This window comes from Oryza brachyantha, chromosome 4, assembly GCF_000231095.2.
Source record: "Oryza brachyantha chromosome 4, ObraRS2, whole genome shotgun sequence".
Lineage (NCBI taxonomy): Eukaryota > Viridiplantae > Streptophyta > Magnoliopsida > Poales > Poaceae > Oryza > Oryza brachyantha.
The window spans coordinates 20,734,270-20,749,939 of record NC_023166.2 but is presented as its reverse complement, the minus strand read 5'-3'; positions in this window follow the sequence as shown (position 1 = coordinate 20,749,939).

Genomic DNA, 15,670 nt, shown 5'->3' with positions numbered 1-15,670 from the left:
CAGCAGCAACACCAGCACCCGGCCAACACCAACATCTCTTCCTCTCCGCCTCTCCGGTCCTCTCACCCCCATATCTCCAGCCGCCATTATTGCCATCCAGGACTCGCTCCGCTGCTGTCCGTCCATCGCCTGCGCCTGCGCCTGCGTGCATGCATGTGTGGTGCGCCTGTGGCGGCCATGGTGGTGTAGTAGTACGTGGTAACGTGGCCCCACCCTCCCTCTCTCAGACTGATCAGCGCACGCACAACAAGCGGAAGCCGGTCGCCACGCCGGCTTCTGACCCACCTCCTCACGCCGCGTCGGTACATCGATCGGCCCCTACCAGCGAGCAGCAAACCAAACCTGATATGATATGTGCGGTTGTGTGCACGGGGGCACATCCTACGGTGCCCCCCGCCCGCCCTGGAATCCAAAGCCATGTACGAGTTTTGCAGTAGTAGTACTACTGATAAAACAAGTACAGTCATATATGTGTTTACGTGAATACTATAAAAGTGAAGGGGAGAGTAGAGAAGAAAAGAGATACGACATGGATGACATCGACTTGTGTGTGACAGATATAACATTGCCTGATGTGTCGAAATTTAGAGCTATTATTACTTGAGTATAATATTAACCTGGCTAGTAGCAACAAAATGAGTTGTTTCAACGATGTGGTATGGTAGATCTTTCATAGCAATCATAATACAGGATACAGGCCTCATAAATAAATAGGTATCGGTCTTAGAGCATCCCAACAGCTCATCTATATTATTCTCTATCCTGAAAATAGAGAACGAAGACTATAAATTGAGCTCCAACAGAACGACTATCCTATCATCTATTTTTAGATGTCATCCATATTAGTAGAGAGAACATTCATATTTGGATGATCTCTCTATCCTCCAAAGAGATATAGATGATGTCATATATGGATGATCTAGTGGAATACATAAAGATATAATGGATAAAACTAATTTTAGATGATCATCCAAATGAAGATATGGATGACTAAATTTAGATGAGCTATTGGGGATGTTCTTACAATACAAAGACTACATTTAAATTTAATGTTACTCATCTATCATTATGTCTTAGATGTTGGGTAGAAAACATGTCCCATGCTAAATATGAATTAATTCTAAACAAAGAAATAGAACAAAACTAGATCTTGCATGAGAGATGTTTTATATATCGCTTACCTACCCTAAAAAGGATAATATTACATTAAAATATAAATTAATATTGTTTAATGCTACCTTCATCAATAAATAAATAAAATATAGTACTTGATATGAAATATTAGAGTACAACAAATCTAAACGTATCTGTCTAGATTTATATTATTAGAATATGTGTACTAGTCTAAGTTTTTATGGGATGGAGAGATGTAGTGTATTTAATAATGTGAATGATATAAAAATGACATTTTTGCTATTAATCAAACGTTGGATTTTTTGTTCTTCTATCAAACACGCGCACAAGGCTAGGGTAGAAGGCGTGTATTGGTTTTTTTGACTTGCGTGCATGTCTTCAAATTATCATCTAACGACAGTGACTGAATTTGATTATTGCAATTAAAATTTTTAAATATTTGATCACTAGACAGACCCAAAATCAGTGTTAATACGGAAATAGCCGTCTCTCTCTTTCAAGCTTCAAGTACCTGCTCCTAGGGATGTTAACAGATCGGATAATATACGATCCGATCTGAATCCGTTTAAATTGAGGATGTGGTAGGGGTTTACAACTATCCGGCGGATACGGATTTGGATACTGAGTTGTGGATTCGGATACGGATGTGGTACTGTTAATAACCGGTGGATATGGATTATCCGATTTTCTTACCGGATTATCTGATAGACATTTTAGCGGATAATCTGAGTTTTTAGCCCATAAAGCACTCAATCAAAAGCCTATCAATAGCCCAAGTATTTTTAATTCAATATTGAATGACAATGTATTGATTACATGTATATATAACATCCGGTTGTAATAATCCGCTTTCGAGCCGACTCCGCACCATTTCTGACATTCGTAACCATCGGCATCCGTATCCGCATCTAAAAACATCCGCATCCACTTAAAAAATATGGTTTGGGATATAATATGATAATTATTCGTCCGAATCCGTTATGTTAACACCCGTACCTGCTCCGGTGCTCCCCATGTAAGCATGCACTGTGCTACTCCTAGTTACAACTTGCAACGCAGTCCCATCAGTGGACGGCATCGCAGAGGGGCAGATCTCGTCTCGGAGCAGGGGTATACGAGTGATGGTGGATCGGTGGCTGGCTTTTGCTTTTACGGATCGTCTGATCCCAAAGCCAAGCGAAGCGAAGCCAAAATGCAACCCCAAACCAAGCGAAGCGGCGGGAGTGGGCGCAGCGCAGCCGAGGCCCATACATGGCGCGGTTCGCTTGCCATGTTGGGTCACGCTTGCAGTTGCAGGGCACCCAAAGCCTGCGTGCTGCTCCCGCGCACAAAGCTCGCCGAGCGCCACCGCCCCCACCGCACCACCCTCTCCTGCACGCACGCACGCATCGATCGGCCATCACCCCCACCCCACCCCCACTGATCCATTTCTTTTTCGGTTTTCTCCATCCCCTTTCTCCTTTTCTTCTCACAGCAATTCAAACCCAACCTGGTCAGTGACCACGAGGAAATTTTTTTTAAAAAAAAAAGAATGAAAAAGAACGAGATAGAAATGCATCTAGAAAGCGTTACTGTGTGATCAAATCGTGTTCGTGTCGGGGAAGGCAAGGAAAGGGACACCGCCAGGAGGGGGAGAGGAAACGGGAGATGCCACCGGGCACATATCAGGTTTGCGAATTGCAAAGGTTTCGGATGGGTAATGGGTTAACGGGACAGCTCCACTGAGCTTGCCCCCTTTCCTGCTTTCCTTTGGGGATGCTGCCTGGCAGTGCAGCTGATGAGCTGACCCGCTGGTTGGGGTGGTGTGTGAGGAGCACTTTCTGGGATTGCACAAGGTGTTGGTTCCCAAGTATGCATGCGGCAATTATTTAGCTGTAGATCCACAATTCGTCCCTTCGTGGGGTTGTCGTGTCATTGCATCTTAACTTCATCGGATATACATTAAGCTCCCAAGCACACAAAATTCTAGAGGATCAAAGTCCCAAAGATACGCACTCGTACATCAATTACAGGTAAGATCGAGTATAATAAGAGTTACTCCATCGGTTACAATATTGTAAGACCTTTAAGTTTGTCTAGATTCATTCATGTATTAATGTATATGTTTTATATATATATTTAGATTTATTAGCATATATATAAATATAAGCAAGATCTAAGTCTTTTAATATAGAATGAAGAAAATAATATACTAATTATAAATATATCACATATGATCGAATGTATAGGTGAAGCATACAATCAAAGAGAGATTTATTGAGCTGCTAGATACTCGCTCCGTTCCGAAATGCAGCTAACTAGGATGACATGCGACACATCCTAGAACTACGGACTTTAATATACATCTATCTAGATTCGTATCTAGATTTATCACATCTTGTACTATACAGCTATTTTTTGAAGCAAAAGAAGTCACAGTTAGCTATACACGTGCTCCAGGAAAAATAAATGAGGTTCATTACTAATCCATATGATAGTTCAATATGTGAATAGTGGGATATGTTTGAAAATATGTATTAATAAAATATGTATTTGTTTTACCGTGTCATGAAGCAACTATTATATGCTCTATATATATGAGTAGATTTAGATGTTGTAACCTATATCTATAGCCATCGTACATCTATATTATTAACCTCTAATTGCTCTGATTGGAAGACATGTTTTCTCTAGGTAGAAAGTATGTGAACGCAACAACTAAAATTAAAATATATACTTCTATGTTTACTGGTAAAAAACTGTATCTTTTCACTTATGCTTATTAGCCAAAATTTTAATTTTTAATCTTAAATTTATAGTTGACTTTAGGATTTTTCACCGAAGTTTATTTTATAGCCTTGGATTGCTAAGAATACGTATATAAATTTTTTATTTATAAATTATTTTTTGTTTGTAAATTGTTTTTTCATTGAACACCTAAGAGTGAGGCGATGAAAACAGGAAATTAAGGCCTTGTTTAATTCCAAAAAGTTTTCCAAAAAACATCACCTCGAATTTTTGGACACCTAAATAAAACATTAAATATACATGAACATTAAAACTAATTAAATAGTTATGAGGTAAATCGTGAGACGAATCTTTTAAGCCTAATTAGTATGTTATTAGCTATAACTGCTACCGTGCCCACATGTGCTAATGACGAATTAATTAGGTTCAAAAGATTCATCTCGCGGTTTCTTGACGGAATGTGTAATTTGTTTTATAATTAAACTACGTTTAGTGCTTTAAATATGTGTCCGTATACCGAATGTGATGTTTTGCAAAAATATCTTGTAAACTGAACGGAACGGGGCCTCAGTTAGAGTATAATTCAAAACTAGCATCACAAAAGAGGCCATGTAGCATGCATTTGTTTCTTCTTTCGAAGGACTGCGCATTAAACCTAGATGAATCAAAGACGAATCTTTTGAGTCTAATTAGTCCATGATTAGCCATAAGTGCTACGGTATCAGCATGTGCTAACGATGGATTAATTAGGCTCAAAAGATTCGTCTCGCGGTTTCTAGGCTAGCCGTGAAATTCGTTTTTTCATACGTGTCTAAAACCCCTTCAACATCCGGTTAAACATTTGATGTGATGTTTCTGTCAAAAAATTTTGACAACTAAACACAGCCTAAATAACGCTTGTACCGATCTGACAACTGCTACGGACGACTACTATACTCCTTCGTACCACTACGAAAATCAATACAGGGGCTACTGGGGCTTACGTCACGGAGCAACCTAGGCTTACGTTCACTGTTGGTCAGATCTTAGGTGTGTTTGGATCCGGAGACTCTTCGTGTAATATAGACCGATAACCAAACTAATTGTATAAATAAATGTTATTTCATTAGATAAATTTTTTAAGGCTAATTAATCCACGATTAGTAAATGTTTACTGTAGCATCACATTCGCTAATCATGGACTAATTAGGCTCAATAAATTCGTATCGCGAAATAGTTCAGAGTATGAAGTGAGTTTTATTAAAAATCTATATTTAATACTTCTAATTAATACCGAAACATATTGAAAAAAAAGTAACGTGCATCCAAACATCCAAACAGTGTCCTAGTACTACTCCTCCTAGCATGAGCAAACACGTTGTTATCGTGACGTAATGGCTTAGGATCCACAGAGGATTCCTGCGAGACCTCGAACTATTGTTGCTTGCTCCTCCGGCATACTACCGGTCGTGGTCTGGCAATGCAAAATTTTTGACTATTTTCTAAACGGAAGCGGAAGACTAGCCTATTTTTTTCATAGTTATTTAATAGGTAAAGATAAAATAAATTATTATATAGTTAAAAAACAAAATTGATGTTTATATATTTTTTAGAAAACACGCTGTTTATTATTTTGAGAAACATACTTCACTTCTAAAAGCTAAGAAAGTACTACATGATATAGTTGCTAACTACTATTACCACTAGTGTTGCTGCTGCATGCATGCTGAGCAAAAGAGCAAACGGGACGTAGATGGAGAGATCTATGCTGCTGCTCCTGGAGCAGCAGCTGCTAGTAAGCTATAGCTACCCTCGGATGTTGCGCGTGTCCTGGATGAATTATGGACGAATCATTCAGAGTGCGCCGCTAAAGTTGTGGTGCATTGCAGGGGCAGGGCCAGGGCAACATACGCTGCCTCGACCCGGCCGGGGTTTCGATACGGGGACCATGCTAAAACTGCACAAGCTTTTGATTGCTTTATTTCCCTTCTCAATCTCCGCTCAGCGGGCAGCAATTTCTGCGATGTGTTGTGTGGGTGTTCGCGACTGCGGCGAGAGTGGTGCCCGGTGGGGCCTCGTGTGCATATCTATCTCTTTTATTTTTTTTGGAGACACGGGCCGACTGCGTGCTGATCTGATCCAGTGTGCCGCCCAACATTGTGGGTAGCTTTTTCCAGATCGTGCTTCTCCCTTATGTGGCTGTGACCCTGTGAACAACTTGCCCAACATTATCTACTGCACACATTTGCTCTCCATCGATCTATATATCATCACATATCTAGGGTTTCGACTTGAACCCGCCCGGGGTTGTGGAGTTACTCGAGGATCTTTCTCGTAGGTTAATTAGGCCTTATTTAGATTGAAAAGAAATTTATAAAAACATCACATCAAGTTTTTGACACATATTTAAAGTATTAAATAGAGTCTAATTACAAAATAAATTTTAGATTCCGCTAAGAAACTGCGAGACGAATCTTTTGAGCCTAATTAATTCGTCATTAGCACATGTTGGTTACTGTAGCACTTATGGATAATCATGTCTTAATTAGGCTCAAAAGATTCGTCTCGTGATTTCTCCCATAATTATGTAATTAGTTTTATTGTTCATATATATTTAATGCTTTATTTCGGTGTTAAAAATTCGATATGATGTTTTTGGAAAAAATTTTAAAAATAGCCCTTAATCGAACTGAATGGGTGTGGACAACCAAACAGGAGGCTATTATGCGCTCCGTGCAGCAGACACGTGCATGTAACAGTTAACACTAGGGCCGGACCAGTACGTGTACTACGACGACTACTACTCACAAAGGCAGGTAAGGGCTTGTTTAGTTCGAAATTATTTTTAAAAAACATCGCATCGAATTTTTGAACGTCTAAATGAAGCATTAAATATAGATGAATCAAAAAACTAATTACACAGTTATATAAGAAATCTTGAGACGAATCTTTTGAGTCTAATTAGTCCATGATTAGCCATAAGTAATACAGTAACCAACATATGCTAATGACGGATTAATTAGGCTTAAAAAATTTGTCTCACAGTTTCTAGGCTAGCCGTGAAATTCGTTTTTTTCATTCGTGTCCGAAAACCCCTTCCGACATCTGGTTACTTCTCGCAAAAATTTTCTCAATGCCCTTGCGGCCTTGCATGATGCACCGTCTTTTCACCTTTTTTACGTTTATAAATTAAATTTTTAATTTTTAACTTTAAATTTAGAGTTGATTTGAGGATTTTTATTGAATTTTGTTTGTAGTATTAATTTTTGGATCACTAAGATTATACATATAAAAATTTTATTTATAAATTATTTTTCGTTTGCTAATACGTCCTTTAGGGAAAAAATCCAAACCATCGACCGCATGATTGCCCGTCCGTCCCTCGGTGTGTAGACAAACAGACCGGAGTCTCGGCTCGGCTCGACGTAGTAGTACAACTGTATATTGTGTGCACTGCACGGACGCACAGACCGCACACGTGCACGCACGGCCGCCGCGGGCAGTCGCGAGAATGGCTGTAGCTGTAGGAGACGCGACGAAGAGTGGTGTGCTACTGTGTCTCTGTGCGTCGCACGGCGCGGCGGACCGGCGACACGCGCGCGCGGGTACAGCGCGGAGCAGAGGCAAGTGGTAGCTAGCCAGTCTAGTCTAGTCCGGCTGGCTGCGCGCTGCTGCACGCGGCCGCGGATTCGTCGTGCAGGCAATGGCCGGCCGCCTCCCCTCCGGCTGGCTCTCGCTCCGACGCGACGCCGAGGTGAACGGCGCGCGCGAGGGCAGGGGTGGGATGGGCCAGGCCGCACGGTGGTCGTCGGCAGCAGAGAGAGCGACGGGCACGGGCAGACGGGGAGGGGGAGCCACCAGCTTTTGGCGCAGCGGTGGGCCAGGGCGCTGCTCCCCGGCTCTGTTCGGCGTGGAAAAGCCAGAGGTGGTGCTGTTCTTGTGCTGTCCCGCCTCCCTCCTCCCTGGACGCCGTCCACCGCCTCCACCTGATGGACCGCCGCCTAACATACATTCAACGTTTTTTTTTTCTTTTGTTGAAAAATAGAATTTCATCCTTCTCACGATATACCTACCGGTGTTATTTTTGTATAGAGGACTTAAGGTTGAGAGAGAAAAGTTGATTAAAAAAAGGTAAACATGGCATGATTAATATAAGAAAGGTGAGTGAAGAAAGTGGATGTATTTTGAGTCCTTTGATAACTATAATTTGAGCTCTAAATATGTCACTACGCAGTAGTATGTAGCATATGCTAAGGCACGTATTTTATTATTTCGAAACTGATGTGAAACTCATCTAGCGAAAATTTGATAGGAGAACCAGTATTGACTATTTGATATTTAGAACAATATTTACGTAACAGTTAATAGTTTGATTACTAATATTGGGATTAACTTATAAAATCCATCAGCTCTACAATATCAGGGACATATGTTTTTAAACTAACCATTTAAAAAGTAGTAGTTCTAAAAATATAAGCACGTCTAAGTAGTGATCAATTATATAATTTTAAATTAATTATATTCTCTTTTCTAAACATCCGATTAGCTACTAATTAAAATGGAATATATTCTAGTGTAAAATTTGAATTAAAGATACTTAGGGCATTCCCAACCCAATAACTAGTATGATGTCCATAACATTAAATAGGTTGTCATCTAAAATAAAATTTATGTGGCAAGTGAATAAATAAGGAAAGAGAATGAAACCATGTCTTGAGACATGGTTTCTACGTAACATTCAAGATATTATGTGAGATAAGTAGCATTAAATTGAAGTATGAAATAGTAGTGTTTGTATTGGAAGAGTAGTGTATAGTAATAGTTTCTTGATGATGTGGAGTTTATGAAGACTACATCTAGTGTTATGGGTTGGGAATGCCCTTATAATTTATAATTTAGGACTGACGGTAGTTAGTAAAAGTTTTAAATTTTTTGATGAAATACATAAGAGTTATGAGTTAAAGAGCAGATACGACTAGTCAGAGTGTCAGGCATACCATGGCACGACATGTCATGCTAGAACCGTGAAACACGTAGAGACACAAATAGTCAAGCTTGTCTAAAGTTTAGCTCGTCTAACCGTGACAGGAAACCACATCTTCGAGCCCATGTCCCCCGTCTAAGATCGGTCCACGCGACAGGAATCGTGGACGCAGCCGTGCAAAGGCTGGATGTTTTTGCTGACGATGAAATCCAGCTTGCCAAAGCTCCATGTCTTAGGATATTCGTTGAAACTGTACTTGCCCAAATAAAATAGGGAGATTCCAGCTAAACAACTCCATTCTGTCCCTAATCTCAGTCTTTGATCCTCCAGTTTTTTTATAAGAAAATACGGAATAATTAAACACAACAAAGCAGAGCTGTGTAGAGCAGTGAGTGGAGCACTACATATAGACCGGTCCATACCTCACATGAAGTCCTGCTGATAATTTACTGGATCTTTTGCACTTTATGGGGACGGACATGGTATTACGATCAACAAAGCAAGTACAGGGTCTACCACCCTAATGAACCCAAGGTAATAAAAGCACATGCTGCCCTTCATTCTCTACTAGTACCATTAGCACTGTCTACATATATGCATTTTAAGCATGTTTAAATTTATTCAAAATATAAACATTATAGAACCCTACTTATTTCGTCAATCAAATGTTGCTTAAATTTCATGTCATCCTACCCTAACCACCCTTCAATATGCATCCATCTCTTATATAATAAGTAGCATCAGTTTTTACTCAATTTTAATATCCACGAAACAACGTAGGCTGTGTTCGGCCAGAGAGTTAGATATCTAACTCATCCCTTTTTTCGCGCGCACGTTTCCCGAACTACTAAACGGTGTATTTTTTACGAAAATTTTTTATAAGAAAGTTGTTTTAAAAAACCATATTAATCTATTTTATATTTTTTTAAAAATTAATAATTAATTAATCATATACTAATCTATTACTACGTTTTCTGCGCTGGATAACTAACTCATCTTCCACCCCAAAAGAACGCAGCCCTAGACATATAACTAAAGATATAATGTGTATATATGTGTATATGTGAAGTATATCATCCTACTCTTTTTGCTTATACTTAGAAGACAAAATTTATATTTTCAACCTTAAATTTAGAGTTGATTTTTGGGTTTTTTCATTACATTTTATTTTTCACCGTTGATTTTTAGATTGCCAAGAATATATATATATATATATATATATATTATTTATAAATTATTATTGAGTCACTCCATCCTCCTGAAATAAAATAACCTAGACTAATAGATTAGACGCATCATTGTATTACGGAGTATTAGATTCGACAGTAGTATCTGCCACATTAATACGATGGGTACGCTGTAGTATTACATGTGTTTCATATTAAAAAATATTTTGGTATTCTTTATTTGCGTGGATACTAATAAATTGAACAAATATATAAAATATGTACATTGATATTTGTATGAATAAAGGTATAGTCAAAACGTATTATAATATGGAAAAGATGGAGTAATGTGTTACTATATATATTTAGAAGAGCAATTTTCTCATCCTTTAGGAGTTATCACGAGATACTGTTATTTTCTATGTAAATTTTGGTACATCTTAGTATTTTAGATACTAGAAGGTACCAAACTTACATAAAAACAGTGGTAGAAAAATGCTCTATTTCAAACCAGAGAAGTACTCCATCCATCATAACCCTATTTTTCACTTCCCACGCAGGTATAAATACAAAAGTAAAGAGACTATAATACTCCCCACTGTATCATATATCAAAAATTATTTCATACTCTATATATTCCAATGTATTTATTCATTGTTATTTTTTTCGTTTGCAAATATGTCGTTTGACATATTTAGAATCGAAAAATAATTCATGAATAAAATCTTATAAATATGTTCTGAGTGATTAAAAGCAAAAGGCTAGAAAACGAACTATGATAAAAAATAATCAAAATTTAAGGTTAAAAAATTGACAAGGGTGGGTACAAGATTACCCGTTAAAAGAATTTATTTGACGACAAACTACTGTGAGGACGGGTAGTAGTAGTACTAATGGTGTACAGTGCATATCAGTACTGACTACAGAGCGGAGTACCAGTGTACAAGCGTACTGAGAACTTACGGCACCCAGTCCATAATACTCCTCGTCAAGCTCAATTAGGCCTTTGTTTAGTTTTTAAAAAAAAATTTCAAAAACATTACATCGATTTTTTGGACACCTCAATAAAGCATTAAAGATAGATGAACCAAAAAAATTAATTGCACAGTTATGAAAGAAATCTTAAGACGAATCTTTTAAGCCTAATTAATCCACGATTAGCCATAAGTGCTATAGTAACTAACATGTGCTAATGATGGATTAATTAGACTCAAAAGATTCGTCTCGCGGTTTCTAGGCTAGCCGTAAAATTGATTTTTTTATTCGTGTGCGAAAACCCCTTCCGACATCCGGTCAAATATTTGATGTGATACTTCTAAAAAAAATTTCGATCTAAACACCACCTTAGTTTAGACCAATGATACGCACGGTCAAAAGCTCATATGTACGGATGGCACCAGAACCTCTCGTTTGGCTGCGAGAGATGTGATCTTTTCCCTTTTAATTTCGGGTTAAATATAACACAAAAGATTAACCTGAATATGCCATCGACTTACCAGTTTGGCTGAGGTAAGTAGGATATAAAGCACGAGCAACTCTTGTCATCAACTTTTCAGGTCGCATTAATTACCTTTGGAAAGGTTTGCAGTTAACACCACATTACCAACATAATTAACAACGTCCCATCTCTGCAGATGTCTGAAGCTTCAACAACAGCAATTAATTAGGAAAACTCAGCTTCAGATATATTGGCGTCAATCTACAGATGTAGGGATGTCGACAGCCTTGGCAATGAAGACTATGATCACGTCGAAGCAATTTCAGGAGGTGGCGTTTAGATCAGAAAATAATTTTTGGAAAAAGTGTCACGTCAAATGCTTGATCAGATGTTAAAAGAGGTTTTCGGACACGAATAAAAAAACGAATTTCACGGCTAGCCTAGAAACCGCGAGACGAATTTTTTGAGACTAATTAATTCGTCATTAGCACATGTTGGTTACTGTAGCACTTATGACTAATTGTGGATTAATTAGGCTCAAAAGATTCGTCTCAAGATTTCTTCTATAACTGTGTAATTAGTTTTTTGTTCATCTATGTTTAGTGTTTTATTTAGGTGTTCAAAAATTCGATATGATGTTTTTGGAAAAAAATTTTGGAACTAAGGTAGTGTTTAGTTGAGAAAATTTTTGGAAGAAGTGTCATGCAGATGTCAGAAGGGGTTTTCGGACACGAATGAAAAAATGAATTTCACGGCTAGCCTAGAAACTGCGAGACGAATCTTTTGAGCCTAATTAATCCGTCATTAGCACATGTTGGTTACTGTAGCACTTATGGCTACTCATGAACTAATTAGGCTCAAAAGATTCGTCCCGACATTTCTTACATAACTGTACAATTAGTTTTTTGATTCATCTATGTTTAATGCTTTATTTAGGTATCCAAAAATTCGATGTGATATTTTTAGAAAAAAATTTTAGGACCTAAACTAGGCCTCAGTGTTACTATCGGTACAGCGATCGAACAGACCTGTACAGCTATAGAGAAAGCGAGAGATCATCAAGAGGCTAACCCAAAATTCCTAGGATGTACGTACTTATACACTAATAATCCAATGCCACTTGAATGTACAGTCACTTGTACTAGTAGGGCAAAATATTCACCGGTGACGTTCATGCCAGGGGCAAATGCTAAATATGTAACGTACACTGGTCGAGTTACTACAGCCGTCATTTCCTATAGCGTATCTGTGTATATGCCTCAACCAAAGTTTCGATTCTAAAATTTATTCCTTATGTGCCAAAATAATTTTTTTATCTATCTCACACATAATATTACAAAAGCAAAAAATGCTAAAATATTATTTAATTTATAAAATCTAGTTGCAATGATTTTTTTTACTTTATCTTGTTTCAATATATTTGTCTGCTAATTTCACGGACTAAAATTTAATTGTTGCTGAAAATTAAACTTATTTTGAGGCAAACAAGAGGGTTTAGATATGAAGTTATTTTGCGTAGAGAATTTAATTCTATAACTATTTATTGGATTTTTCATCATATTTTCCTTCAACTTTCAAGCTAGAAAAAGCATAAATATAAATTTTTGAATTATAAATAGATTTTATCGTTAATACGACATACTTCCCACATTCCAAAATGTAACATTTACATGGTTTAAATTTCGTTAAACCACAATATAAATATTTATGATATTGTTCACAGTATTACTTATCTCATCAATTATTTTATATTTGTTTTTTGCTATTTTACCCTAGCTATCCTCTCACCCTTTTAAAGCTCATTTATTTCTTATTTATTAGGGTTAATTGCTTACCATGTTTAATACTATTTAGAAATAACGGAGACAAATGCTGCGGTGCTTTTAATTTTACCGAAGAAGAGAAGGTTCAATTAGGAGTTTCCTAAATTTTTTTTCCAAAAACATTACATCGAATTTTTGGACACCTAAATAAATCATTAAACATAAATGAACAAAAAACTAATTACACAGTTATAGAATAAATCTCGAGACGAATCTTTTAAGCCTAATTAGTTTATGATTAGACATAAGTGCTACAGTAACCAACATGTGCTAATGACGGATTAATTAGGGTCAAAAGATTCGTCTCGCGGTTTCTAGGCTAGGCGTGAAATTCGTTTTTTCATTCATGTGATAACCCCTTTCAACATCTGATCAAACATTTAACGAAACAATTATTCTAAAAATTTTTTAATCTAAACGCCACCTTATTTTCCTGGGACGAGTTAAAAAGTTGAAATCGTGTGGAGAATACTGGCGACTCGCCAGCTCTCCGTCTGGGACGTAACGTCAAGTCACTCATGTACTAGTCAAACGTTTTTTCCATGTCCGTGTCGCGTCTCTCTTTTTAAAAAAATCGGCGAAAGAGGACGAGGATGTGGCCATGGACATGGCATGCAGTGGTCGACAGCAACGAGAAAGAAAAAAAGAAAGAGAAAAAAAAACTCTGTTTATTTTTTTTTCACGGTTGGATGGATTGGTCACGTCACGGTACGATCCGGCATGTCGCGCGCACTGGTAGGGCTTGATGTGACAAGATTGCTCCGTACGTACCCCCTCCTCCTTTTAAAATGACCCCCTGTTGCGCTGTCTGTCACGTAACGCAGGGGGACGTTTACGTGGTGGTGGTGGTGATTGTTGTTGCCGTGGAGGAGTGAAAACCGGCCGGAGTCGTGGAACCAAATGGTCGCGACAGGTTGCCCGTTTGCGGCAAGCTGCTGATGATGACGACTTGGGTTAAGGAGGCAAAGGTTAGCTGTAATCAGACACATGCGTCATAGTGTTAGGATCACTGGTGGCTCCCAGTTTAATTAAGTACTACCGCTACTTGCTTCTAATCCTCGACAGTACTAGGTAGTAGAGTCGAAAAGATATTTATTGAAATACTTTATTTTTAGTTTTCCGTATTCGTCTAAGAATTTTTAAGTAATTATTATTATATTAGAGTTTCGTAAGGTGAGAAACGCATATATTACAATTTTAAAAGTTATGGGAAATAAATTAGGATTTGAAAAAGTTAAAAACATTTTAATATTTATGACTTTAAATTAATTTGTATAAGATAAGCTAAAAATTAGGTCTTCTTGAGACAGAGAGAGAGTAGTACTTTGACCCATGGTAATTTTTATTTATAAAAAAGTTATATGACTTTATTTTTGTCTAATAGTATTTTATTTTTAAGTAACTATTGTATTGTGGATTTCTAAAGTGGGGGAACAAATGCATAATGTTTTTTTAAAAAGTTATGTCTTTGTATTAATTTGTAGGGGGTATGCTAGAATAAAGTCTTTTTTTAAGATAAAGAGAGTACTTGTAAAACAACAATTAGTATCGTTAGTATCATCATAATGGTCAAAACTATTTATGCAACACAAAACTTAACCAGCTAACATTGTTGCTGCAGCTTTTGTTAGACAGACTATGCAAAACTGTTGCCGGTGCAATGAGAAAGTGTCCCAAATACTTATGCTTCCTTTCTTCAACTTATGCTAAGTACACAAAATATTGCTCACTCTGAATAAAATATATTTGACTCAACCGGTTTAGTCAGAAGATCTGTTACCACCATAAGAAGATCACTGCCTATTAACCTAAATCAGTACTACTGCTACGTGATACTGGCCGGTAGAATCTTGAGGACAGGAGGGGACAAACACTTAAGCTCTAACAGAGACGAGTTTCACAGACCAACATGAGCTACAGTTAACACAAGGAGGGTGGAGGGCGGTAGACTGGTGAAGCGGTGATACTACGGTGCTGCCCAAGGAAACACGAGTCTCCGTGAATATGTTACTTCACATGTTTTTCAAACGACTAAATTATATTTTTTTATAAAATTTATAGGAAACTTTATCATCTTATACTTTTAAAATAAACTTTTAAATTTATAGTAGCTAATATCATTAAAGCTATTATAGAATGAGATAATCTTTTATCAATAATCTCTGAAAGAACGCAGCGCATGTGTGCATGTGTGGTGTGGATCTCTCGCACAGCATTACGGCCGTGGTTACAGTATTACACCCCCGTCCCGACAGCCGCTTACATGAGCCCATAAAATACGGCTTTTTCAAAACCCCGCTTCCCAACCTTTTCTTCTCTCTTTCTCTCTCCTCTGCTTTATTCAAAACTCCTCTCGGCCAGGAGGAGAGGAGGACGCTGCTTGCTGCACTGTGCGCGAGCTCACGCCACTGTACGTCGC